This window comes from Schistocerca gregaria, chromosome 3, assembly GCF_023897955.1.
Source record: "Schistocerca gregaria isolate iqSchGreg1 chromosome 3, iqSchGreg1.2, whole genome shotgun sequence".
Taxonomy (NCBI): Eukaryota; Metazoa; Arthropoda; class Insecta; order Orthoptera; family Acrididae; genus Schistocerca; species Schistocerca gregaria.
The window spans coordinates 932175178-932201797 of NC_064922.1; the positions used below are offsets into that span (position 1 = coordinate 932175178).

At 44.1% G+C, this 26620-nt stretch overlaps 1 long non-coding RNA gene across 1 annotated transcript in view; it reads left to right on the plus strand.

The window, feature by feature from the left end:
- LOC126355820 (uncharacterized) overlaps positions 1-19651 on the plus strand; it is a 209930-nt gene extending 190279 nt beyond the window's left edge. Inside the window, exon 3 of the long non-coding RNA XR_007565539.1 lies at positions 19585-19651. This is a non-coding gene — a long non-coding RNA (uncharacterized LOC126355820). The remainder of the gene's footprint in view (positions 1-19584) is intronic.
- The last annotated feature ends 6969 nt before the right edge of the window (positions 19652-26620 follow it).

Here is a 26620-nt window from a genome sequence, read left to right on the forward strand (position 1 = left end):
GTTTTGAACTGTACTTACAGGTTGCGTGGACAATTTCTTACATATTGCGCTCCTGTTGCATTTTTGGTGTTCTTCTTCTTCTTATGAACGCCAGTTTGCGGTTTTTTTCACATTCCACAGCACTATGCACTGAACGCTTGTTTTAATGCAATGTTTTGATTTCTGTTGCCGACTGTCAAATGTTTTTGCCAAAGATCGAATGTTATTGGCAAACGTATGAGTGTAACTATTGAAGTATCTGTGGTCTGTTCGTGTATACATTTGTGTGTGTGTGTGTGTGTGTGTGTGTGTGTGTGTGTGTGTGTGTGTGTGTGTGTGTGTGCGTGTGTGTGTGTGTGTGTGTGTTTTGGTGTGATGTGTGTGTGTGTGTGTGTGTGAGTGTGTGTATTTTGGTGTGGTATAAGTAAAATTTATCAATATACCGTAATATTACACGCAACTGAGGAAGAGTGGACTACAAAAGTGGAAGATGTCAGTTAATTAAATTTCCAACACAGATTGTAGCACTAAATATATCGAAGGTCACGTATACACAGACATTTGAAATAACATGTACCCTCGTACTCGAAGTCCTGCTAACACTTTTACTAATTCTGTATGAATGTAATAGGAACATCCCTCTGTTAAAAAGACCCTGGTTTTTTAGTTCTGATTTATAACTGTGGAAATACACTATTTCGAATTTGATCCTGACTAAATGACAGGGATACGGAAGGACATTTCAGAAGACAGTATACGATGTATATGGTGCAGAAGACAGTAGGTTTAACAGAAAATTTGTTAGTTACTCCCTACACAGCATTAATGTACTTAAATAGGCCTGACCATCATTTGGGACCTAAGTCATATGCATCTGGTTCCATGGCGCTTTAAGATCAATGGGTATTTTTTTCTTCATGGGAATATTACCTTTCAGAATAAGAATGGAGTCTATAATCATGCATATGATATGGAACACTCTAGTTTTTATGAAACATTTGTTATTTGTGGGAGGGAGTACCACACAAAGCATCACTGTAATTAAATAACCCTAACAGACATCTGGAAATTAAATGACACATATTTCGTTCCATTGCACCGCTGGACTACTGAGTATCTTTCTTTTCTCATCATAGGAAAATTACATTTAGAAGTCAGAGGGGGAACTACATCCACATATATCGCATGGAAGAAAGTAGTTTTAATAGCACTTTTGTTAGTGAAGCGAAGGAGCACCAAACAGCATCACTTTACTTAAATAGCCTTGACAAATGTTTGATAGCTATGTTGCAGACATCTGATTACATTGCTTGGCTCAAAGGACTTTATTTTTATCATAAGCGGATTACACTTGGAAATCAGGATGTAGTCCATATGCACAGATACAGCATGGAGGACTCTAGGAAGAAGTGACTACCTAGGCTGTGGGAAACCCCTAGGGATGTGACAGAAGCATCTTAAATGGTTACCTGGCAGATGTACTCTGGCTCCAGGGAAAAAAATCACTCATCCTGCAAAGGGATTCTCACGATCAATTTAATTAATTAGTCAATCTATTTCATATCAGTGGCGTGCCACCAGGTGGGTAGAAGCAAGGATGAGAATACCACAGATACGATTCATGATCTGGAGTATTAGTCAGTAGTTTTTTTTTCATTGCAACGAGCTCATATAAGGGAATTTCAGTATTCTACCTATACACGGAGAGACGATCATTGTAACAAAATCAGCTTTGTTAACAAATTTAGAAAGTTATATGTAGTGTTGAACCGATATTTCCAACTTTTCTGTGTTGCTATTTAGCTACCTTAGGAGACTTTACAGGTGATGAAGCATTTGGCTATCTTAAGAAAGTTTGATAGTATGTAGGCACCCTGTGACAAAGGCAGAGCGTGCTATCCACCATGAGCCAAAAATGATTTTAATATTCCAGTCGTGTGATGCAGGATGTGACAGTTTTTTTTTCCTGACGAAATGCCATATTTTTGTGCAGAATTTTCACAACAAATAACGATACTTTAGCGATGTGAAAATGCATGTATGCTCTGATTTCTCCTGTCTCCAAACATAAGTCATATAAAAGGGGGAATTTATATTTCACATGAGAAATTTGAGGTGTATGGACAACAACATCCCTGTCTCAGACTAGATGAAATGGATTTCTTGAACTGAGGAGAGTCTATATCAGGGCTGGAATTTAACATAGAACTCTATGCCCAAGCTGTCCCCACTGGTCTAACAGTTTGGTAAGGATTAGCTAAGCGCTACAGTCTGGAACCGCGTGACCCCTACAGCCGTAGGTTCGAATCCTGCCTCGGGCATGAATGTGTGTGATGTCCTTACGTTAGTTAGGTTTAAGTAGTTCTAATTTCTAGGGGACTGATGACCTCAGCTGTTAAGTCCCGTAGTGCTCAGAGCCATTTGAACCATTTTTGAACAACGTCCCTCCAGAAAGCCGACAGAGCACGCTGAAAAATGTGAAGCAATTGGAAAAGAAATGATTGAAGGTAGGACTGACTCAGCATAAAGAAAAGTGGAACCACCCTTTGGTGAAAATGAAAGCAAAGGAAGTAACAATAACAGTGCAATGGGAATTCCTCTGCAAATTCAGAGGAGTGGGCAGTTAGGGGGGGGGGGGGGATAGCTGACAGGAAGAAGTAGCTGACTCTGTATTAAAATCAGAATTTAAAATAGCTTTCCAAGACTTCAGATCAAATAAGACAGAAGGGATGGATAACATTCCATCGCAATTTCTAAAATCATTCTGACAGACAGCGTCAGAACGTCTATTCACGTTACAGAGTGGACTGTATGAGAAAGCAGGTGTAGCATAAAACTTTCGGAAAAACATAATCTACACCATTTCGAGAACTGTAAGAACCAACAAGTGCGAGAATTATCGCACAATTAGCTTAAGAGCTCATGCAGCCAAGCTGCTCAAAAGAATAATATACAGAGTAATGGTATAGAAAATTGAAGATCTTAGATGACCATCAGTTTGTTTGTAAGACAGGTAAAGGTACCAGAGAGGTAGTTTGCACGTTGTGATTGATAGTGAAAGCAAGACTAGAAAGATCAGGACATATTCATAAAATATGTCGCCTTGGGAAAAGCATATAACTGTGAAGTCATGCAAGCTGTTCGAAAACGTCAGCAAAGTAGTGATACGTGATACAAAATGTTGGATAATATACAGTATGTACAAAAATCAAGAGCAAACAATAAGACTGGAAAACCAAGAATGAACTTCGCAGGTAAAAAACGTGTAAGGCCTTTCACCCCTACTGTTGGATCCATACATCGATGAAACAAGATGGAAATAAAAGAAAGGTTCGAGAGTGGAATTAAAATTCAGGGTGAAAGGATAACATTGGAATTGACAGGAAATTAAAATTGACTGTACCCTTTCTGGGACTCGAACCTTGATTCCACTGGGTGGAAAGGCCAAGTGCACCCTCTAACACATGGAAACTGTCCAGATGCGGGAGAGGAAGGGTAGGTTGGTGTGCTTTATTTATTTTGCTCGGGAAACTGACGCAAAGAACGATCCTAATTACGTAATTAATCACAAAAATTGGACCTAATTACACAACTATACGGATATCACTACAAAAGGACGGCATAAAAGCGCAATACAACTCAAAAATTGGCAACACCATACAACTGGTGTTATCCTGCTCCAAAAAATTTCGCGGTACCACTAGAAACTTGTGACAGACACACCAAAACTCGTTCCTTCATTTGATGGAGAAAAAGGCAGGGGTGCAAGATAATATCTTTATTCTTTTGGTGGGAAATGCATTCAACCGACGAAATGCTGGTGTTGGACAGAGAAGAACTTAAAAAGTGTATTACCTGTAAGCATACAGTATCCATCGCTGTTTGACATCAGAATTCGGTACAGGTGCCTGCTCAAAAACAATCCTGCAGCCTAGGTAATGGAAGCCAGTACATGCTGCGGCAACTGATAGAAAAAAATACGTCACAGTTCTAATCAAACTTCAGATTGTCATGAAAAAAAAGCAGCACTCATAATGAATAAGTCATAATGCAGCACATGTACTGGGGAAAATTGTTGTCCTAAAAGGCTGCGAAGGGGATGGTAGTTGAATGTGCATTCTCCTCGATGTACAATTACAAACTGTATAAAACTGAGGCCCGCTCCTCTGCCTGCCTCCCTCCCCTCCCCTCCTCTCCCTCCCCTCCCCTCCCCTCCCCTCCCCTCCCTTCCTGTCCCCCCACCCATCCCCCCTCCAATCCTGTCCTGTCTCCTCTCCTCGCCTCCCCTCCCATCCCATCCCAACCCCTCTCCTCCCATCCCATCCCCTCACCTCACCTCACCTCATCACCCCTCCACTCCCCTCCCCTCCCCTCACAACATTCCCCTCCACTCCCCTCAGCAACCCTCCCTCCCCTCCATTTCCCTCAGCACCCAACCCACCCCTCCCCTCACCTCCATACACCTCCCCTCCCCACCCCACCCCTCCCCCACCCTCCCCCAGCCACCTCTCCGCCACCCACGCCCACCCACCCCCACCCACCCCTCCGCCACCCACTGGGTGTTGTGTGATGTCCTTAGGTTAGTTAGGTTTAAGTAGTTCTAAGTTCTAGGGGACTGATGACCGTCCCATAGTGCTCAGAGCCATTTGAACCATTTTTGTAACTGCTCCTAGGTCTCTGCCCCGCCCTCCCTGTAGCTTAGTCCATGTGATCGTTCCAATTTAAGTCTCACCTGTACGGAAGTCGCAGAGCGCTATATCAAAGACCTTCTGCACCCAGTGGGGAAACAGGATGAGCTGAGTTAATTCGACAGGTGCACGTTTTCACCACTAGGTGGAAATGGGAACATGTTGTCATAGCTTTGCCAACTGTGTGCAGTGTGTAAGGTCAGTGAAAAATGAAGGTTTCCCCTGCAATACGAGGTAGTAAGAGACATAGTATGAGCAGCTACTATTGTGTTTCTTGTTGGGAAAATTAGGAAGATTCAAAAATGGTTCAAATGGCTCTGAGCACTATGGGACTTAACATCTATGGTCATCAGTCCCCTAGAATTTAGAACTACTTAAACCTAACTAACATAAGGACAGCGCACAACACCCAGCCATCACGAGGCAGAGAAAATCCCTGACCCCGCTGGGAATCGAACCCGGGAACCTGAGCGTGGGAAGCGAGAACGCTACCGCACAACCACGAGACGCGGGCAATTAGGAAGATTACACATCATACATGTCATGGAGGAAGGATGAAGATTTTGCTACTGCATTGCGACACATCTCCAAACGGCATACAGGTTCTGCACTCCAAAGGAAATTTGTGAGTGCATTGCAAAAAATATGTGGCAATCCTATTAAATACGAGTATACAGTTATTGGTTCATTGGAGCAGGTGGTTCGTGATCGAAGTGGCTTCCACAGAACGGTGTTAAGTTCCATCACTTATGCCACAGGACGACCGCATCCAACAGACTATCAATCACATAAGAGGGTTCGTGTACTGTTCCTTCATAAGAATTTTAATACACTGAAATAATAAGCATCACAGCTGATAGTGCCACCAATTTTAGCAATTTTATCGTAATTTCGACACCGACAAATTACACGGCAGCATGCTTACCAATTTTTGTATCGTCGTTAAACAGCCGCTCCACTACTTTGCGAGTACCATCGCGAATGTAAGTAGATGATCTTCTTTCATTGTTAATTCTCGAACATATACACCAAAGTATACCAGACACTGACGTACATATCTCTAGTACTTCTATCACAGTGAGTAACTTTCGATCTTTCTCTATGTGGATGTGAGTCACAGGGCATTCTCGCATTCTTAGGATAAAGTTAGAGACCGACAGATCTGTTAGCATTGCCTTTGACCAACGCACCCTGCAGCTGACTAGGTAGACCGCCACATTTCACATTATGTGTAGGAACAGTGCAAAACCCAGGCTGTAACTGTTCACTCTCATCTCATACTTCACGTTTTTGAGTTCGAGAAATTGTTCCAAATATGCCTAAATGCGGGAATACCCTTTTTATTTCGTTGCTTTAATTAAAAATGCTTAACAGTCCAGGTATGTAAAAGTGGAAGCTTGTTCTATAGGTTGATCGTCTATTGTTATGTTCCTACCAACCGAAATTTGGTCTCATCTGACCAGATCATGGTTTTACAGTTCTCTAAGATCCAACCCGATATGGTCACAAGCCCAGGGGAAGCGCTGTGGATGATGTCGTGTTGTTAGCAAAGGCCCTCGCGTCTGTCGGTTGCTGCCATATCATTAATTTCAGATTTCACCGCTCTGTCCTAATGGATACTTTCGTCGTACGGCCCACATTGATTTCTGCCGTGATTTCACGCAGTGGTGTTTGTCTGTTAGCACTGACTCTAAGCAAACGCCACTGCTCTCGGTCGTTAAGTGAAGGCAAAGGCAGTCGCCACTGTGCTGTCCGTGGAGAGGGAATGCCTGAAATTTAGTATTCTCGTCACTGTCTTGACACTGTGGATCTCGGAATACTGTATTCCCCAACGATGGGATGTCCCATGCGTCTAGCTCCAACTACAATCCCGCATTCTCAGACTGTCAATTCCCGTCGTGCAGCCACAATCACATCCTAAACACTTTCACATGAATCACCTGACTACAAATGACAGCTCCGTTAATGCACTGCCCTTTTATAATTTGTGTGGCCGATACGACCTCCATCTGGATATGTGTGCACCGCTATAAAAGAATTATTCTTGTTGTAAATGGATGTGGTAGTTCTGAAATCACTATCAGAGAATTTGCGTTAAATATGTGAGGTTGACATAGATAAAGTCAGCTAGAAAGACAGTTAATATTTGTAAAATTTACCTAAATCAGAATTAGTAATTGAATTTGTGAATTTGCTAAAAGATAAAGGTTCCTATGAAGAATACGGTAATCCGCAAGTGCTACAGAAAGGGAAGTTTTCACTTTGAATGTAAAACAGCTCTTGCTCATTGGCTGTAAATTCTGGTTATAATGAAATTAAATACGCAGTTGAGAAACACTGCTTGATATTTCCGGCTAGTTACCATAACAGAGAGGGAAAAGAGTAACAGAAAATAAACCAGGTCAGTAATTTGTTAGTTTGAATAAATAACAATAGGTAACGAAGTTTAATAGGAATTACGCACTGTCGTTAATATTCAAAGATCGTGTTATCTTACTATACATTACGACCAACTGACAAGCAAGTTCTGATTACGCCGTAGTGTTAAACGGGAAAGGAATTAGGAAGCAAATGATATTCATCTATAGGTATAACTACTCAGGAGAGAGAGAGAGAGAGAGAGAGAGAGAGAGAGAGAGAGAGAGAGAGAGAGAGAGAGATTTTGGCCTAAACTAATGTGCCCTTAAGATTTTTAGTAGTGAACTAGAATTTTCAGGTCTCTTAGTTGTGTAGTTGGATTTTTATGTCAGTTCAGATTCAAGTACGAGCTATTAAGCTGTAGTATTCCTCCGTGTGTGATGTAAGATTTTGATTTTCCGGAAGTCTTTTTCTAGTTATATAATACACGGAAACAGTACTTACTCTTACATTTGGTGAATTTAAGTAGAAAATATTTGCCGTTATGTGGGTTGGTGATGTAACTTGTTCCACTCATTCGACTTCGAGTTATAATTAGGTTCAAAACACCCTTGGAGCTTTCTGACACTAGTTTTGCATTACGAGTAAATAACATTTCCTCAAATATAAACAGTGTACGTTTACTCATTTCTGGCGCTCTGCACGGCAAGTGCTCTCGGTTGCTTGCGCAACACTAAGTCCAATAGAAGCCACTGTAACGCCGGTACAGTGACTCCGACTTTGCAGTTCAACAGTACAGAGTACTCTGGTTAACACGCCGCGCTTCTCTGTACATATTTTGTATTACGTGGATCATACTTTTCGGATATCCATTGTTTTACGTTATGCTCCACAGCTGCTCCCGAATTATTTTATCGACAGTCTTTTGAAAGTCAACATTGGAAGTAAAAGTTCTTAGGTTCTTTTCTCCAACATCTGTTACAGGCTAACTAATTATCTATAGACTAGTTGTTCCGTTCATTGTTATTCCGATGAAAACAGCATACACTATCGTCTTGAATCTTTTAGTTATTATATTATGATTGGTTTACAGCATTTATTAAGAGGCATAGCTTGACAAAACCAGAGGGTCTTTCTCGAGCCTGAGCTGAAGGCTTAAATAAAGCGAAAGTAAGTAAATATTTCCAGAATTTGGAAGAAATCTTAAAGAGATATGATTTGTTTTATAAACCAGAGTATATTTATAATATGGATGAGCCCGGCTTTCCTCTTAATAATAGACCCCAAAAATAGTTGGTCGTAAAGGTTAGCGAGATTATGTTTAACTTTTAACTATTCCATGTGGTTTCCCATTTATTTCCTATTACCACTAGAATTAGTTTGTGTCCTACGCTAGCATTGAGACCTCCAGCCACAACCATTATAAAATTGGCCTACCACCAATTTAAGATAGTCATGGGATTGTTCACACTCCATTATTTTGTTTCTTCTTGGGCATATACGGCTGTTAGTGTAATGTTTCCTCTCTCTACTCTCAACCATAGGTTTAAAAAACTTTCTTTTACAATGGTGTAATTTAATATTCTATTTTCCATTTTCTATTTACTATCGTAGCTCTTTCTTTACATTCAAATCCAGTATGGATTATTTCTTAAGTTCACTGTATGTTCTTTTTTATACATCTTCCTTAATGTAACTGCCACAGATACAAATTTATTAAATTAAAGCCGCTTATTTCCACTTAGGCCGTTATTTATTAAAACTTTTTCTTCGTTTCACAGTTTCAGCTCTTAGGCTGTATAAAAACACACACTGCATTAGCGCCATGATGTGGGGGACAAACGGGTGTGGAAGTAACGAAATGTTGGTAACCGAGAAAAAGGTGTCATACATATAAACATGACGACATATTTGCAGTTGTTTTAATATAAAAATTTAACTGTTTGTGTTGTGCTGGCCGCAGTGGTCGAGCGGTTCTAGGCGCTACAGTCTGGAACCGCGCGACCGCTACGGTCGCAGGTTCGAATCCTTCCTCGTGCATGGATGTGTGTGATGTCTTTAGGTTAATTAGGTTTACGTAGTTCTAAGTTATAGGGGAGTGATGACCACAGCAATCAAGTCCTATAGTGCTCAGAGCCTTTTGAATTTTGTTTGTGTTGTTTTGACAGCTCGTGCTAAAGTAAATGATTTTTGCTTACAAATGATGTAGTAAATATACAAACAGAAGATTAAAATGAAAGGAAAAAGTTTAAGTAAATCATATTTCTGTGTTTGTGGAAATGTATTTCGTGTTTGCAACTAAACAAAAGGCAATTAGTTTTGTGATTCTTTTAATTTTGAAACAACTTCAGTAGCTTGTATTACATGTTTGTTTTGTGTATATTTAAATTATGAAGTATGTTAATTTCAAACATATAACTACATTATATATTACATTATAAATTACTCTTTTATTCTCTTGTTTTGTAGATGAGAAAAATTTTTGTAGCACAATTTTCGTGAGGTTAAATTAGCATTTGGTATTTTTTTACGATTACTAATGTAATTATTACATATGTATCGTCATGAAGCTGGCCTGCATACTCCGGATAGTCGATTTCCGACGAACATGTTTATTTAAATTCTTTACTATACTTTCCACTGTGTGGTGATTGTCTGTGTATGCAGCGTATACTGTTGACAACTGTCTCTATAGGTTTATTACTCATCTTTTGTTCGTTTTTCTTTGCCTTTATATAGTTTAGTATTTGTTTGTTCTTTCTGTATCTGCATATCTGTGAATGCACTATTCTGTAAGGGACTTTTTGTCTGTGTGTGTGTGTGTGTGTGTGTGTGTGTGTGTGTGTGTGTGTGCGTGTGCGCGCGCGCGCTTCTGTGTATGCATGATTACAGCAGAGATAACATTAGAGAAATAACCAAAATCCCTGAAGTAATCAACCCCGAAAGTACTTCGTTTAAAAAATAACATTACTTACAAAAGTTATCTGCAATATTTGCAGAGATATTCATCGACCACCCCAAAAATATTATCCTTGACAAAATTATCACAAAGTAGGGATAAAAATGGTTTGCTGCTACAGATCTGTAGATAATCCCAGAGAGAAAATAGGTAAACTACATGTAGAGATTAACAGTATACCTACAAATATCCAATTCACTGTGGAAAAAAGAAACAAAATATAGATTATACATCTCCGATATAACATTAAAGAGAGACAGAATACGCAGAAATTTGACATCTTTAAAAAGCCGACAGCACCAGAGACAATTATACATGCCTCATCACATCATTCGCAAAAAAAACTGACAGCACTACGAAACGTGTTTCATACACTGAATAACTTCCCACTCAGTTGAAAAAACTTTGAAAGAGAATTACGAACAATACAATTCATTGCGCAAAACAATGGATATAACATCCATACAGTACAAATACTCAACCACAACGCCAGGCAAAAAATGAAAACATGCAGAAAAAACAACACCACAAAAAGACACGGATAACACAGACTTTGAAGTATACACAAACACACAGAAAACTCATAACGTGAGTAGCACAAATAAATTTTACGCTTAAATATATAAACATAAGAAAGAAGGATTATGCATTGCTTACAGACTACAAAAAACACTCTCAAGTCACATCTACAAACACCAATAGAAAAATACTAAGCAGCTGGTATATAGTCATCAGAATATGAAGGATGCAAATCAGCTTGTCTGGGAATGACAGGCAGAAATTTCAAAGCTAGATATATTGAACATGGACATTCCTCCTCTGCTGAGCACTGATAAAACAAGGACATGGACCGTCTAACGTGGAAAAGGATATGAAAATTATTAGGATGAGCAACTACAACACATGACTCTAACTTACAGGAACACATTCACATATAACGAGCCAGCCACCAAGTATATAAAACTACCAACCGTTCAAAATGTTCAAAAGTGTGTGAAATCTTATGGGACTTAACAGCTAAGGTCATCAGTGCCTAAGCTTACACACTACTTAACCTAAATTATCCTAAGGACAAACACACCAATGCCCGAGGGAGGACTCGAACCTCCGCCGGGACCAGCCGCACGAAGTACCAATTCACTGTTCACATTAATCACTAAAACAGTAATATACATTTATTACATAACCAAACTAAGTAACAAATTAATCTCTCTCTCTCTCTCTCTCTCTCTCTCTCTCTCTCTCTCTCTCACACACACACACACACACACACACACACACACACACACACACACAGAGAGAGAGAGAGAGAGAGAGAGAGAGAGAGAGAGAGAGAGAGAGAGAAATCCCTGACAGAAGACACATTCACTTATTGACATATAAAAACACACGCACTTATATAAAGGAGAAACTGATACTAAACTACATGTAGACACCACAACACGAACGAAAGACGAATAATCAACCACAACGTAATTACAAGGACCACACAGTGAGAAGTGTAAAGAGATATTCAATGAAATTTGTTCGAAAAAATCTGAAATTCGACTATTTGGTGTACACAGACCAGCAATATGTAACTCCAGGAAAACACACATGGATTAACAGCATCAGAAATTGTAAGTGGTACCAAATGGTAATTTCACGACACTTGGCCTGAAAAAGTTGTTTCTCAACTAAAATCAAGAGTAAAAAGAAAATGTGCAATGTAGTGAGATATTTGTCTTTAATGCTATGTATTATAATTAAAATAAACACTGTCCAGTCACATTAATGACATCATCTGTCAAAAACATGAACAACCACCTACTGCTGTGCTGATCGCTGTGAATTGAGCTTGAATAGAACTAGTGAGCTTTTGGAAGGTACCGACAGGAATGTGGACCCATGTTGACTAGCACTAGGTTCCGCCGTTGAGTATCCATGGCGCCATCAGCCTGATCGAGAAGGTCCTGCAGATCCTGTATTGGATATCAATTGGGGTAGTTCGGTGGCCAGCGGAATACGGTAAGCTCATCCTGGTTTCAAACCAGGCACGTGCACTGTGAGCTTTGTGCACGTTGCATTGTCCCGCTGGTAAAGGCCATCGTGGCGAGGAAAAACAAACAGCGTGTAGGGGCTGACATGGACCCCGAGACCCATAGAGGGCTCGCCGCTCTTTGAGGGGTTCGTGCTTTGTTACCACGGGTCCCCAGCCTTTGCAGTATCTTTTCCCTCCTTGCTGCATGTCTATCCTTTTACTCTTTTCCCCCATCTGGGGAAGATGTCTGGGATGTCGTTCGAAATGTGCTGTGCAGATCCAGTTGCCGACATCAGAACAGTCCCTCCATTGTCTTTCGTTCCTTCTTTTTCGTTGTTCCCCTTCTCCTATCCTTCCTCCTCTTCAGCATTTGAGGTCCCTCTTTTTCTTCTTCCTCTCTGTGCGCTCCGAAAGGCCACGCGTAGCAGGTGACTGGGTAACGCGTAATTCCCAGGCGCAGGTTGACCAGTGGGGTTCGCATGTACCCCCTTGTAAAGGCCAGGCCCAATGAAGAATGATTACCTGAGCTACTGCCTTTCTAAATTGTCGATTGGTCCCTATGTCAGGTGTGTGGGAGATGTGAGAGGGAGCCACCAGTTGGTAGGAGCGCGCCATCGGAGACGCTGGCAATCATGGGGGATTTTCTCGGAATGAGCCAAACATCTTTTCCTCAGTTTACGTCTACTAAACGTAAACGGAATTAGGTTAACTGTTCAAAGATCCTCCCAGCTGCACCACGGTTCCTCATGGTTTCAGGTACTGAAGACAGTCAGTACTTTGCTACGGTAAATGTGTTTATTATTCAGGAAGGTGTTGATGCACTTTCTGGCCCTGTGAAATTTTGCTCTGTTTACGGAATAGTACTTCGATTGCGGAGACTGCTTCTGATTCTCAAGCACAGCAACTGCTTGCTGCTTCGCTCCTCCACAGCTGTCCTGGCCGTGACGAGGCCCATCGAACGCTGAACTCTTCAACAGGTGTTATTTACACTAGGCTGCTCTATGGTCTGACCAAGGCAGAAAACAAAACGTACCTCTCTGATCAGGGTGTCACTGCAGTCCGTTGGGTGATGAAAAAAGTAGCTGCATGCTTAGAGCCCGCATACAATCTTTCTCTCACGTGTGATACATTGGTCCTACCGCCAAAGACCAAGGCATGCTATGAAGTTATTGCAGTATGACCGTACATTCCGAACCCGATGCGTAGCTACCATTGTCATCTTTACAACTAATTTCGAGAGCCCTGTCGATACCCAGCCAAATGAGTAACCTGTGGTAGGGATACTCACGAGGGCGATTTCCACCTCCTTCTCCCCACTGTGTCAACAGCAATTGTGACCATGCCGCCTCCTCCCGCAATTGTCCCTGTGTATCTCGATGAGCGGGCTGTCCAGGAGATCCGGGTGAAGGAGAAACTGCCATACCCGGTCGCTCGCAAGTTGTCTGCTAGTTAGAAACCCTGCGTTCTACCATCTGGCACCTACAGTACTGTTCTTGCCACATCTCGCTCCACGAAGGAGACATGCAACCTCAAATTTAGCACCGTGGTTGTGAAATCGCCCAACATCATGGTAGCATCCACGTCTCCTCCTCTAGCTGTGCAACAAGCCAACAAAATTTCTCCCCACAGAGTGAATTTACCTGCTACGCAACCGGCAGGCCGGAGAAGACAGTAGAAATACCCCCTCGAAGAATTCCTACGCCACTCCAGCCAACAAACATCAGAGTTTTCCTCTGCCGACCGGAAAGGATCCAAGAAGTCAGACAAAGGGAAACAGTCTTCTCCTTTACCGACTCAGAGGTCGTCTTTGACGGTGTCGCTAGGTGATATGCTCGCCCGGCCGACCTCCATGCGTTTTTTCTTCCCTGGACTCCGCTGACAAACAGTGGAGAATGCCGACGCCTCTGTAGACCTCATACAGGGTGAAAAGTATTTGAACCGGCACACTCTGGGAGACTGTAGAGGACATCAAAACAAATATATTTCCCTAATGATTACAGTACATTTTCAAAAGTGCCTCCAGTGACACGTAAACAAACCGTCGGATCATCTTCTGTCTGACACGGGCAGAAACCCGAAGAGTATCCTGAATTGTTCCTGCTGCTGCTACTATCCGGGCAACCAGATCCTCTTCTGCAGCGACAGGAGTTGCGTAAACTAGGTTGCGCATCTCTCCCCACGCAAAAAAGTCCAGAGGGGACATATCTGGGGATCGAGCATGGTACAGGACCACCTCTGTCAATCCACGTTTCTGGGAAACATCGGTCCAGGAGTCGACTCACACGACGACTGAAATGTGCCGGCGCCCCGTCATGTTGGAACCACATGCGTTGTCTTGTAGGGAGCGGGACGTCTTCCGGCAATCCTGGCAATGCTCTGGCGAGAAAATTGTAATAGTGCCTGCCATTTAATGGCCTAGGTAGCAGATACTGCCCATTTAAACAGTCCCCAACAACACCGACCCACACATTAACAAAGAACCGCACTTGATGAGCGCTAGTAACTGTGGGTTATCCTCGCTCCAAACATGCGAATTGTGTATGTTGAAGACTCCATTACGCCCGAACGATGCTTCATTGGTAAACAACACAGACGATGGAAATGTAGGATGCATTTCACACTGTTCCAGGTACCACTGCGAAAACTGTGCTCTGGCTGGATAATCAACTGGTTCCAGGTTGTGGACACACTGTAAGTGAAATGGACGTAACAATTGCTCTCGAAGAACTGTTCTTACATTCGTATGATTCGTCCCCATGTTACGTGCAATTGCACGAGTGCTGATTGAAGAATCCCGCTCCACGTGCTGCAAGACAGCTTCCTCAAATTGCAGCGTTCTTACCGTGCGACGGCGCCCCTGTCCAGGTAATCTGCTAAATGAGCCGGTCTCACGCAGACGTTGGTACACAGCAGCAAAGGTCGTCTGATGCGGGATACGGAGATTAGGATATTGTTGTTGATAAACCTGCTGTGCAGCTCGTCCGTTGTGGTTCGCGACGTATTATGCACCAACCATGTCAGTGTACTCAATCCAGGTGTATCGCTCCATTAGTTCTACAGACAATGCACTACTACACTGGTGGACAGCAGTTGCCTACAGTTGAAGAGCGTAATACGTCCTGTAACAACTGAAGGGCGTAATATGTCCTCTAACAAGTGAACATCGTAATACGGCCTCTAACAACTGAAGAGCGTAATACGACTTCCACCGGTTTAAATTATCCTCATAGGAAAAAATGACATTCTGTGTCCTGTCTTCGAAGGCTGGCACTCGGCACCTGACGAGGTGACACACCTTCATATTTCCTCATCATGACTCTACTCCAATGGAACGTTTGTGGCCTTCAATCCAACAAAGAGGACTTACGGCTGCTCTCAGTATCACACCGTCCACTTGCACTCTGCCTCCAGGAAACAAAACTGCGTACTTCTTCCCGGTCTACCTCGACCTTCCCCCGAGGATGGCATTCCACCTCACAGGGGCTTAATTCCGCTAATCTGGGATGATGTTCGTACTTAACTCTTCCCCCTCACTACCTGGCTCAAAGATGTTACAGTCCGCATTTTCCCCTCCTCACCTAAATGGTATGGTGGCTCGAGCTTTCAATTTACTAACCACTGCACAGTGTGGATTTCGAGGGCGCCGTTCTGCAGTTGCCCATTTCGTTACTTTGTCCACCTATGTCATGAATGGTCTTCTGTGGAAATCCCAGACTGCTTGTGTTTTTCGAATTGGAGAAAGCCTACGACACCTGCTGTGGGACTGGTATCCTCCATACTGTCTACATCTAAGGCTGCCGTGGCCGTGTGTCTCCTTTGCTTCGTCCGCCTGTTTAGCTGGGTGGCAACGTGCTCGCCTCCAATGCAAGTGGGCCCGGGTTCGATTCCCGGTCGGCTTGGAGATTTTCTCCTCTCGGGGTCTGGGTGTTGTCTTGTCATCATCATTTCATCTTCATCACCGGCGCGCAAGTCGCCCAATGTGGCGTCGAATGAAATAAGACCTGCACTTGGCGGCCGAACTCCCCCGTATGGGGCCTCCCGGCCAACGATGCCATACGCACTTTTCCATTTTATCCTTTCCTTCAACAATTTTTAAAAGACAGACCTTTCAAGATACATGTGGGTTCTGCCTTGTCTAATACCTTTACCGGGAAAACGGTGTGCCTCAGGGTCCCGCCTGAGCGTCCTCTTCTCTCCATCACCATTAGCCCTATAATGGCCTATCTTCCACTGGGCATCTCCACCTCAATTTACATTGACGATTTTGCGATCTATTGCTGTTATCCACGTACCTGTATCATTGAGCGGCGTCTTCAGCGCTTTCTCGGTCGTCTTTACTCATGAGCCGTCGACAATGACTTACGTTTTTCCACTGACAAAACCGTTTGTATGAATTTCTTGCGGCGCAATTAATTTCTTCCACTGTCTTTACAACTTTGGCATGTTGATCCTCCGTTCGTTGAAACTACGAAATTCCTGAGGCTCATGTTCGATAGGAAACTTCCTTGGTCCTCCCACTTGTCTTATCAGGTGGTCCGCTGTATACGGTCGCTCAGTGTCATTGAGTCCTCAGTGGTACCTCCTGGGGAGCCGGTCGAGGCACCTTACTCCGCTTGTATCGGTCCCTTGTCCGTTCGAAACTGGACTATGGGTGTTTCGTTTATGCACCTGCACGTCAGTCCCTCTTGCGTTGTGCAAGGACTATCCATCATCGTGCCATCCGTTTGGCCACTGGCGCTTTTTACACCAGCCCAGTTGTGAGTCTGTGTGCAGAAGCTGCCGAACTACTTCCATGACTTTATCGTTAGAAGATATGCATTACGTTTGTATGCCATGCGTGACCACCCACCGTGTATCTCCTTCTTCTATGACTCCTTGGATCGGCAGTATGAGGCACGTCCCCCTTCTCTGCTACATCCCGGAGTTCGCTTTCGGCTCTTGCTCCGGCTGCTTAACTAAATCTACCTGTCACTTTCCCGATGGGTGTGAACCCTTCACCACCTTGGCTTCGTTCGCCGGCCCGTGTTCACATTGGCCATCATTTGCTTCCTAGGGACAGTACTCAAGCCTCGCTCTGTCGCCTACAGTTCCATAACCTTCGCACAGAACTTCGCAATACTACCTTTGTGTAAAGTGATGGCTCTCATACTGCCGGTGGTATCGGGTGTGCACCCGTCATTGCCACCGTCATTGCCACCGCCATTTTACGGTATCGGCTTCCACAAGACTGATCAGTATTTACAGCATTGCTCTTCGCCCTGTATCAGGCCATGCAGTGCATCCGGCGGCCAGGCTTTTCAATTGCGTCATCTGCTCCAGTTCATCCCTTCGTGCCACAGGTCCACGAAAGCTGTCACTTGCTCATTCTTTATGGAACCACTGTGATGTTTACGTGGGTTCCCAGTCACGTTGATATGCCAGGAAACGAGGCTGCTGACGCTGTTGCCAAGCCTGCAATCCTCGTACCTCACCCCACCAGTTCTTACATTCCCTCCGATTATATCTGTGTTGCCGCCTGTCAGCAGGTGGTGTCACTCTGGCATCACCACTGGTCCTCCCATCATAGGAACAAGCTCCGGGTTATTAAGCCTCTCCCAACTGCTTGGACGACCTCCATTAGGCCCTCTAGCCTTGAGGAGGTCAGTTTAGCTATGTTGCGTATTGGACACTGTCTTTTTACCATTTTTTTTACCATTTGTTAAGTGGTGCTCCCCCACCGCATTGTGGTGATTGCCCTCGACCTTTGACGGTCCGCCATTTCCTGACGGAATACCATTTGTTTTAACCACTTACTTCCTCATTTGTGTTTGCCGTCTGAGTTATTGGCCATTTCAGCTAACGACGCGCGGACTGTCGACAGCGTATTACTTTTATCCGTCGTAACAATATGATGAAGGAAGTTAATCTTCAGTTCAGGACCTACGTTTCTTTATAGAGTGTTTTATAAAAATTTCTCCACGTCCCTGTTTTTAGCTGTCTTACCTTCCGTCTGTTTGGATGAACGTGTAGTCGTTCTTAACTCCTCTCTTTGCCTTCGTGTTCTACAGTTTCGAATGGGCGCGTATGGCTCTACCTGTTCTTTCACCCTAAAACAAAAAAAAAAAAAAAAAAAAAAAAACAGGTGCATACTTGCGTTGATTCACTGAGCGTTCCAGGATGACGAGATCTTCCAGAGAGTGTCACGAAAACATTCACCAGACCATTACACATAGAGGATGTTTGCTTTGACACGTTTCACCCCGTAGACAACATCGGCCACCTGTCATCTCAAAAGCCCCCGTTTCTCTTCTCAGTGAACGTCAATGAACAGCAGTCAGCAGCGGTCCAAGAACTAAACGCCTGTTTCAGAGACCCCACGCGGCAAGGTTCGCTAAATGGTCGCTGAGAGGACTTTGTTGGTTGCCGCTTGGTTCCTCTGTGCGGTCTGCTGCTTACCAGTTGCACACCTGTTTGCACGTACACATGTCCACAGCCGTTGTTCACTCCGGAAATCAATGGCCCGAGGTGCACCACAGCTTCCTTGTTGCCGGCTTTAGATATCGCCATTTTGCCATGCACTGTATACTTTAACCACGACGGCACGCGAACAGTTTATGAACATAGTCATGTCGGAAATGCTTCCACATTTTACCCGAAAGCCCATGATCGTGTCCGTTTGGACGTCAAATAATTCGTTCCGTTTCTGCGTTCCGACCACGATTGCGTTGTTTTCCGCGTTCCCCTGAAACGCTTTACACACACTCCACTGGCATTGTTAACAACTGCCGTCTGTGACTGGTTACTGCACGTTGATGTCAAACATAGGCTGTTGTCACATTACTGTGACTACATCGCGAACACAAAACGAACAAGCTTCGCAAATAAAATAAATGAAACGCCTGTGGCACAAACCAGACTGCCTTTCATTTAGTTGCAAAGACGGAATAAATATTCATAAATATAAAAGCAACTATGAAGCGACGGGAAACACACAAATTAGGATAATCATCAGAAGTTGTAAAACACCGTATTTTTTTCAATTTGTTTTCTGTAGTTATAGCAGTATTAATTTCCTTTGTAGGTAAGTCTTTATTGAGCTTTGCATCCTCTTAGATTCCCAGTTCCTGTTTCCAATAACTGTTATTAAGAATCGTCTGTCTTTCGTCCTTTCCATAGTCGTTATCCAAAAATGCGTCTGGATTCTATTCTGAGGTTTAAAAGTGATTTAGAGACCTACGTAAACGAGATACCAGGCAATTTTCATTTTTGAGGAAATCTTTACCATCGTTTGACTGTAAGTGTTTATTTTTCATTTATTTCGCTATCGCGTTTTCGGCCGCCAGAGATATTTTCAAGTGCAAAGGTGAATGAAGTCAGTAAATGTTAGACTTAGCTGAACGACATCTCATCGTCGAAATATTACAAAACACTTGTGCACATTTATACCGGTAATTTCATCGTAAGATCTGAGTGCGAATTAAAATCGAGGATTACAGCTAACAAACATTACGCACGGCAGGCGCAGACGTACTGTGCTGTTGTCGTTTGCTTGACCCTCGAGGAAGACCACTTGCTTCACAGACGTGCTGTGCGTGTTGCAGGGGCTGCAGGCGCCTCTCCAGCATCATCCGCCAGCTCCACGACAGGACCGGCACCAGGCTGCCAGCTTCCGGTGAGTACCCCACACGTTTCCCAAGTTCCCCAAAATGTTCGTCGTGGAAGAAACACATCTGGCACCCCTTGCTCCCCGTGCCGCTGTTATGAATGTGGCGGTATAACAGTATTGTCGTCGTCAGTAGTCACACACATACACTGGTGGGATAACGTGGTAGTATGTGTGTGACTCATACGAAAAAGGACCTGAAAGTTAAATCACCTATAACACACGTAAGGAGGGTAGGGAAGGGGTGGTGGATTGTTACCGGCAAGGATGATTCATTACATTGGAAGATTTAAAACTGTGTGCTGGACTGAGACTGAAACTCGGGACCTTTGCCTTTCGCGGGTAAGTGCTTTACCGTTTAAGCTACCCAACCACGATTCGCGAAAGGAGCCCACAGCTTCAATTCACCAGTGCCCCGTCTCCTACCGTCCAGATTTCCTTGAAACTGTGGGGACGGGTCGTGAGTCGTGCTTGGTTAGCTCAGATGGTAGAGCACTTACCCGCGAGAGGCAAAGGTCCCGAGTTCAAGACTCGGTCCAGCACACAGTTGTAATCTGCCAGGAAGTTTCATATCAGCGCACACTCCGCTGTAAAGTGAAAATTTCATTTTGGATTCATTAAATTGTTCAGTTTACGAAGAACAGCAGCCCTCAATGTGGTGAATATTGCCGCAATGGCAAACGATTTCTTCTTTGGTTTTTCATAATTAAAACACACATGTTTTACATTATTAAGATTTCCAGTTACGTATATTTCAAGAATGAAAATGATAATTTTCTGTAAATACAGCATAATTATCGCTTTTAAGAATGCTGTGAGTGAATTAATAATTTTGTTTTTTCGTTTAATCTATGGTTAATCGATTTTACTTAGAATCTGATAATTACCGTTTTCAATTTTAATCTACAGCTCTGTCGAAATCCTGTTTTTTCGTCGTTTCATATGTTGCAGCAGTCGATCCAAAAACGGACCTATACCACAGCTGAGACCAACAACTGTATATGTAAAACCACTAATTGCCGTTCGGTTGAAATAATGAAAACGGAAAAGAAAAATTAGCATTTCAATGGTTCACAGGTGGCTTTCTGACTTTTTTCGTTATGGGGGAAGATAATAATCACGTAATGCGTTATTTCCGAAAGTGCTTCATTTTTAAAGTAAATGGTAATTACTGTAAGTATGAAGCCTGCCGATCAAAAGTGAAACGGAAGCATTCCAGATTACTAGCGTAATTAAGAACACAGAGCAATCACACGCTTCAAATTAGTGTTGAATAGTGTTGCGTTTGTTCAAATAACTTACGGGTTTGCTGCCGGGTTACGTCGTCGAACACCGCCGATATTTCGACAGGAGCACACCCTGCCATTCTCAAGGCACAAATGCAAGGAAGAGAACATGTGCAAGCAAATTTAATACCTCGGTTCATAGAGGAGAAACAAGGAAGACACCACACACAGAACAAGTGTCAACACAACCAAAGATAACCAACATCAGAAATATCGATGGTTACTATTAATGAACAGGTGAGGTAGCACTAATACTGTCCCTCTGTTTTTTGATGAGAGACAGAGCCGGATTCCAAGCAGCATTTAAACAAAATCTACCATTTCAACAGCTTCCTTAATAACACCATCCCAATAGTTTGAAGTGCAAGCCAGAATCTCCGTGTTGTTGTATACCATAGGATGACCGGTGTCAAGGCAATGTTCTGCAAAAGCGGATTTGCTCGGCTGTTGTAAGTGTGTGTGACGCTTATGTTCAGTAAACCGGTCTTTCACTGTCCTGATTGTCTGACCAATGTATGACATGCCACAACTGCAAGGAATACGAGAGACCCCAGCCTTAAGCAAACCAAGATCATCTTTTACGGAGGCCAACAGGACCTTAATCTTAGAAGGTGGTCGAAAAACACATTTCACATCATATTTCCGCAAACTACGGCCAATCCTTTTGGAAACGCTTCCTGCGTAAGGCAAAAGGCCGTAGACTTGGGTGCCACTTCGTTGCTGTCGTCACTCACCAGCTGCACAGAAGGCTGATGGCGCAACGCACGTTTGATCTGTCTCTCACTATAAACATTCTGACGAAAGGTGACTTCGAGATGTGCTAGCTCAGCTGCCAAACTTTCAGGCTCTGAGATAACGTGGGCCCTGTGAACCAAGGTGCGAAGTACTCCTTCACGCTGAGCTGGATGGTGACAACTATCAGCTCGCAGATGCAAGTCAGTGTGGGTAGGCTTCCTATAAACAGAATGTCCCAACGTACCATCAGTCTTCCTTTTGACCACCATATCAGGGAAGGGAAGGCATCCATCCTTTTCCACTTCCATAGTAAACTGAATATTCGGGTGGATTGAATACAGATGTTCCAAAAACCGGTTTAAATTCTCACTACCATGAGACCACACAACAAAAGTATCGTCTAAATATCTGAAAAAACACGCAGGTTTCAAGGTCGCTGACTCCAATGCACGTTCATCAAAGTCCTCCATAAACAAATTGGCCACAATAGGTGACAACGGGCCTCCCATTGCAACTCCATCAATCTGTTCGTAGTACTGACCATTGAATGAAAAGTAAGTGGAAGTCAGCACAGGTCGAAACAAATTTGTTAACTCGACACCAAACTTAACCTCAATTAGCTGCAACGAATCAGAGAGAGGAACGCGAGTGAAAAGAGAAACCACATCAAAGCTGACTAAAATATCAGAGTCATTCAAACGCAATCCCTGCAAACGACGTAAGAAATCTGCAGAGTTCTTAATGTGGTGTCCACACCTACCTACTAGTGGGCTCAACAAACTAGTAAGATGTATAGCTACACGATATGTCGGAGCACCAATATTAGAAACAATAGGCCTCAACGGGACAGCCGCTTTATGGACCTTAGGGAGGCCATATAATCTGGGTGGTAAGGCACAGTAAGAATTAAGACTCTTGATAGTCTCCTGTGACAAAGAACTTTTCTTCAGGAGGTTATTTGTCTTTGTCTCATCACTACTAGTAGGGTGAGCACCGATTTTCCGATAGGCCGAATCAGAAAGTAGACACTGCATCTTTTGAATGTAATCGTGCTTGTTCTAAAAAAGGGTGGCGTTAGCCTTGTCCGCACGTAAAATAACAATATCAGGATCCATTCTAAGTGAACGTAAGGCAGCCGCCTCAGCTGCTGTAATGTTACACTTGGGTGGACGGGCGCCAGTCAACACACGACAAACTTTCCTCCTAACCTCTTCGGCAGCCTCGGAAGGTAGTTTATAAACAGCCTGTCCAACAGAACTAATAAAATCAACGACTGGCAAACTCTTAGGCGTCGGTGCGAAGTTCAAACCTTTCCCCAGCACAGACAAAGCTGCGTCGTCTAACGTTTTCTCCGTGAGATTGATCACAGAACGTCGAGAATTAGAATTAGACACTGAGCCAAGGAAACGTTCAAACTTCGCCGAATGACGAGCAGTTATAAATTGAAATTCCCAGTCAGACTGCGACCACCCAATCCCAAGAATGCTAAACATCTTTGCTAAACATCCTCGTAACGCTGTCACGCTTACCAAATAACCCTGTGACGAAACGCGCCTCTCTTATTTGGATCTTCTCTATCTCCTCTGTCAACCCGACCTGGTACGAATGTTCTATGATTTAAAGGGGAATGGTGCTGCAGTCCACTACCGTAAACGAGTTTTTGGAAGCTATGATTATAATTTCGTCCTTCTGTTTATCATCATCCGTTACATTACTCGCACTGTCTACAACAACAGAGACCGTGGGAGCTCTGATACCATTGAAAGTCAGATAAATTCTGGACAGACGTCGTATTAGCGAAAATACTGTAGGGGAAGACAGGGATTTGGGTAAATTCAAGACATAACTGGAAGTGTTAGTATGAGGAGAGGCAGGCAGATGAGAGGAACACGCAGCGGACCGCGTCAAAGCAGTCACAAGATGTGATAAAAATAAGTAAAAAGCTTTTTTCTCTCGCTGTTGAAGATCCCAATATGCAACAGTGAGTACCGGCGCTGTGGGGAGGGTGGCTTTTGAGACGTGCGGGTGCCATATGTGACTGAATGAGGGAGCGAGCGTCGCCATAGCGACGGCAGCCGGCTGCCAGGTCCGGATAAGGGAAGTGGAGCAGTGGCTGCCGGCTGGAGAGATGCCTATCTGGCCGCAGCCGCGCCCTGCCGTAATGAGTGTCCCCTACCCTAGCGTAGCGTAGCCAGCCCTACCCGGTAGCGGGCAGCGGCGCGTTGCACAATAGCCGTCACTCACGCAGCCAGCGGCCGGACACTTTCACGCCGCTGCGCGCCGCCAGTCGCCGCTCTCCGATCACAATCGGAGTCGGCGGTTGGGACCCGGCGGCGAGGCGGCCCGAGAGGCAAGGGCGCAGATTTCGGCCACTGGTGTCCACCTTCCTGTCTGGCACGGCGTGTCGGGCGGTCCGTTGCGTCATCTGTGTCAACTCTGGTTTATGGCACCTCTCCAAAACTGTGCAAATGCTACTTGCCAGCGTTTTCTTAAAATCCGCAAAGGTCGCGTAGTCAGTAAGAAAACAGCCAAGTGAGACTTTTCCAGATGTGACATCGTAGGCTTTCCCGGCGTAATAAGTCTTGAAAGTCTCTTCGGGTTTGCTGCCGGATCCCATAAATCAACTCAGTTCGATATTTCGGCGATCCAACTGGTCGCCATCTTCAGGAAGAAGCTGCTTCTGCTGATGAGTCCCGCTGAGAACGGACGCCAGGCTGCCAATCGACTCCCTGTATAGACCACCGTACCGTACACGGCGCATGCGCCAACCGTCACAGTTGCTGCCCTCCAACACTGGGCAAGTGGCGCCGCCCTTAATAGAACACTGGTGGCACCGATAAATCGCACTCAGGGACTCTATTCGAATACTCAGGCTGACAGCACCGAGGACCGTTCTTTCGATGCAAAATGCCGGCCGGTGTGGCCGTGCGGTTGTAGGCGCTACAGTCTGAAACCGAGCGAACACTACGGTCGGGGTTCGAATCCTGCCTCGGGTATGGATGTGTGTGATGTCCTTAGGTTAGTTAGGTTTAAGTAGTTCTAAGTTCTAGGTGATTGATGACCTCAGAAGTCAAGTCGCATAGTGCTCAGGCCCATTCGAACCATTTGATGCCAGATACCTCAGGATTTTTAAGGAAAAGGTTACTCTGACAAGCAGATTCGTCGGGATATGGAGTGTGGACCAAGAGGTGCATGAAGAGGAACATACACTACTGGCCATTAAAATTGCTACACCAAGCAGAAATGCAGATGATAAACCGGTATTCATTGGACAAATATATTGTACTAGAACTAACGAGTGATTACATTTTCACGCAATTTGTGTGTATAGATCCTGAGAAATCAGAACCCAGAATAACCATCTCTGGCCGTAATAACGGCCTTGGTACGCCTGGGCAATGAGTTAAAGAGAGCCTGGATGGCGTGTACAGGTAGAGCTGGCCATGCAACTTCAACATGATACCACAGTTCATCAAGAGTAGTGACTGGCGTATTGCGACGAGCCAGTTACTCGGCCACCAGATGTTTTCAATTGGTGAGAGATGTGGAGAATAAAGGGTAGAGCTAAGGGCCGTAACACATCTAAAATGTAACGTTCACTGTCAAAGTGAGACGTGTAACCAATAGCACCCCAAACCCTCACGCCGTGTGATTCGCCAGTATGGCGATGACGAATACACACTTCCAATGTGCATTCACCGCGATGTCGCCAAACACGGATGCGACCATCATGATGCTGTAAACAGAACCTGGATTCATCCGAAAAAATGACTTTTTGCCATTCATGCACCCAGGTTCGTCGCTGAGTACACCTACGCAGGTGCTCTTGTCTGTGATGCAGCGTCAACGCTAACCGCAGTTATGTTCTCCGAGCTGACAGTCCATGCTGCTGCAAACGTCGTTGAACTGTTGGTACAAATGGTTGTTGTCTTGCAAACGTCCCCATCTGTTGACTCAGGGATCGAGATGTGGCTGCACGATCCGTTACAGCCATGCGGATAAGATGCCTGTCATCTCGACTGCTAGTGATACGAGGCCGTTGGATCCAGCACGGCGTTCCGTATTACCATCCTAAACCCACCGATTCCATATTCTGCTAACAGGCATTGGATCTCGACCAACGCGAGCAGCAATGTCGCGATAAAATAAACCGCAATCGCGATAGGCTACAATCCGATCTTTATCAAAGTCAGAAACGTGATGGTACACATTTCTCCTCCTTACGCGAGGCATAACATCAACGTTTCACAAGGTAACACCGGTCAACTGCTGTTTGTGTATCAGAAATCCGTTGGAAACTTCATGTCAGCACGTCTTAGGTTTCGCCACCAGCGCCAACCTTGTGTGAATGCTCTGAAAAGCTAATCATTTGCATATCACTGCATCTTCTTCCTGTCAGTTAAATTTCACGTCTGTAGCACGTCATCTTCGTGGTGTAACAATTTTAATGGACAGTAGTGTTCATCAGTGGCCTTCATCCCTTGTGCTGGGGTATATCGTTTAAAATAAGAATAATTTTAAGTAATTTACCTTTAACAGTGTGTTCCGTCCACCTTCTAAGATTAGGGCACTACTGTGCTCTGTGAAAGGTGATTCGGGGCTTAGGAAACCCAGTGTATACAAAACTCCGTGCCAATGTGGGAAGGCTTACATCGGTCGTCCGATTCGCACAGTTCATGACAGGTATGTGGAACATCGCCGTCATACGAGGCTGCAACAGCCGGAAAAATCGGCAGGAGCAGGAAGCTCATTAAGTGAGGAACACGGTATGAAATTTGAATAAACTGTGGTAGTTGCTAACACTTTAGTTTTTAGAACAGTGTCTACAAAGAAACAATTGAAATTGGGTTCGAGGATAATTTAATGAACACAGACCATAGGTTTCCAGGGCGTGGAATCCTGTATTATCCCGCATCAAAACAGAACGTTCTTCGGTGCGGCCAGCCCGAGTAT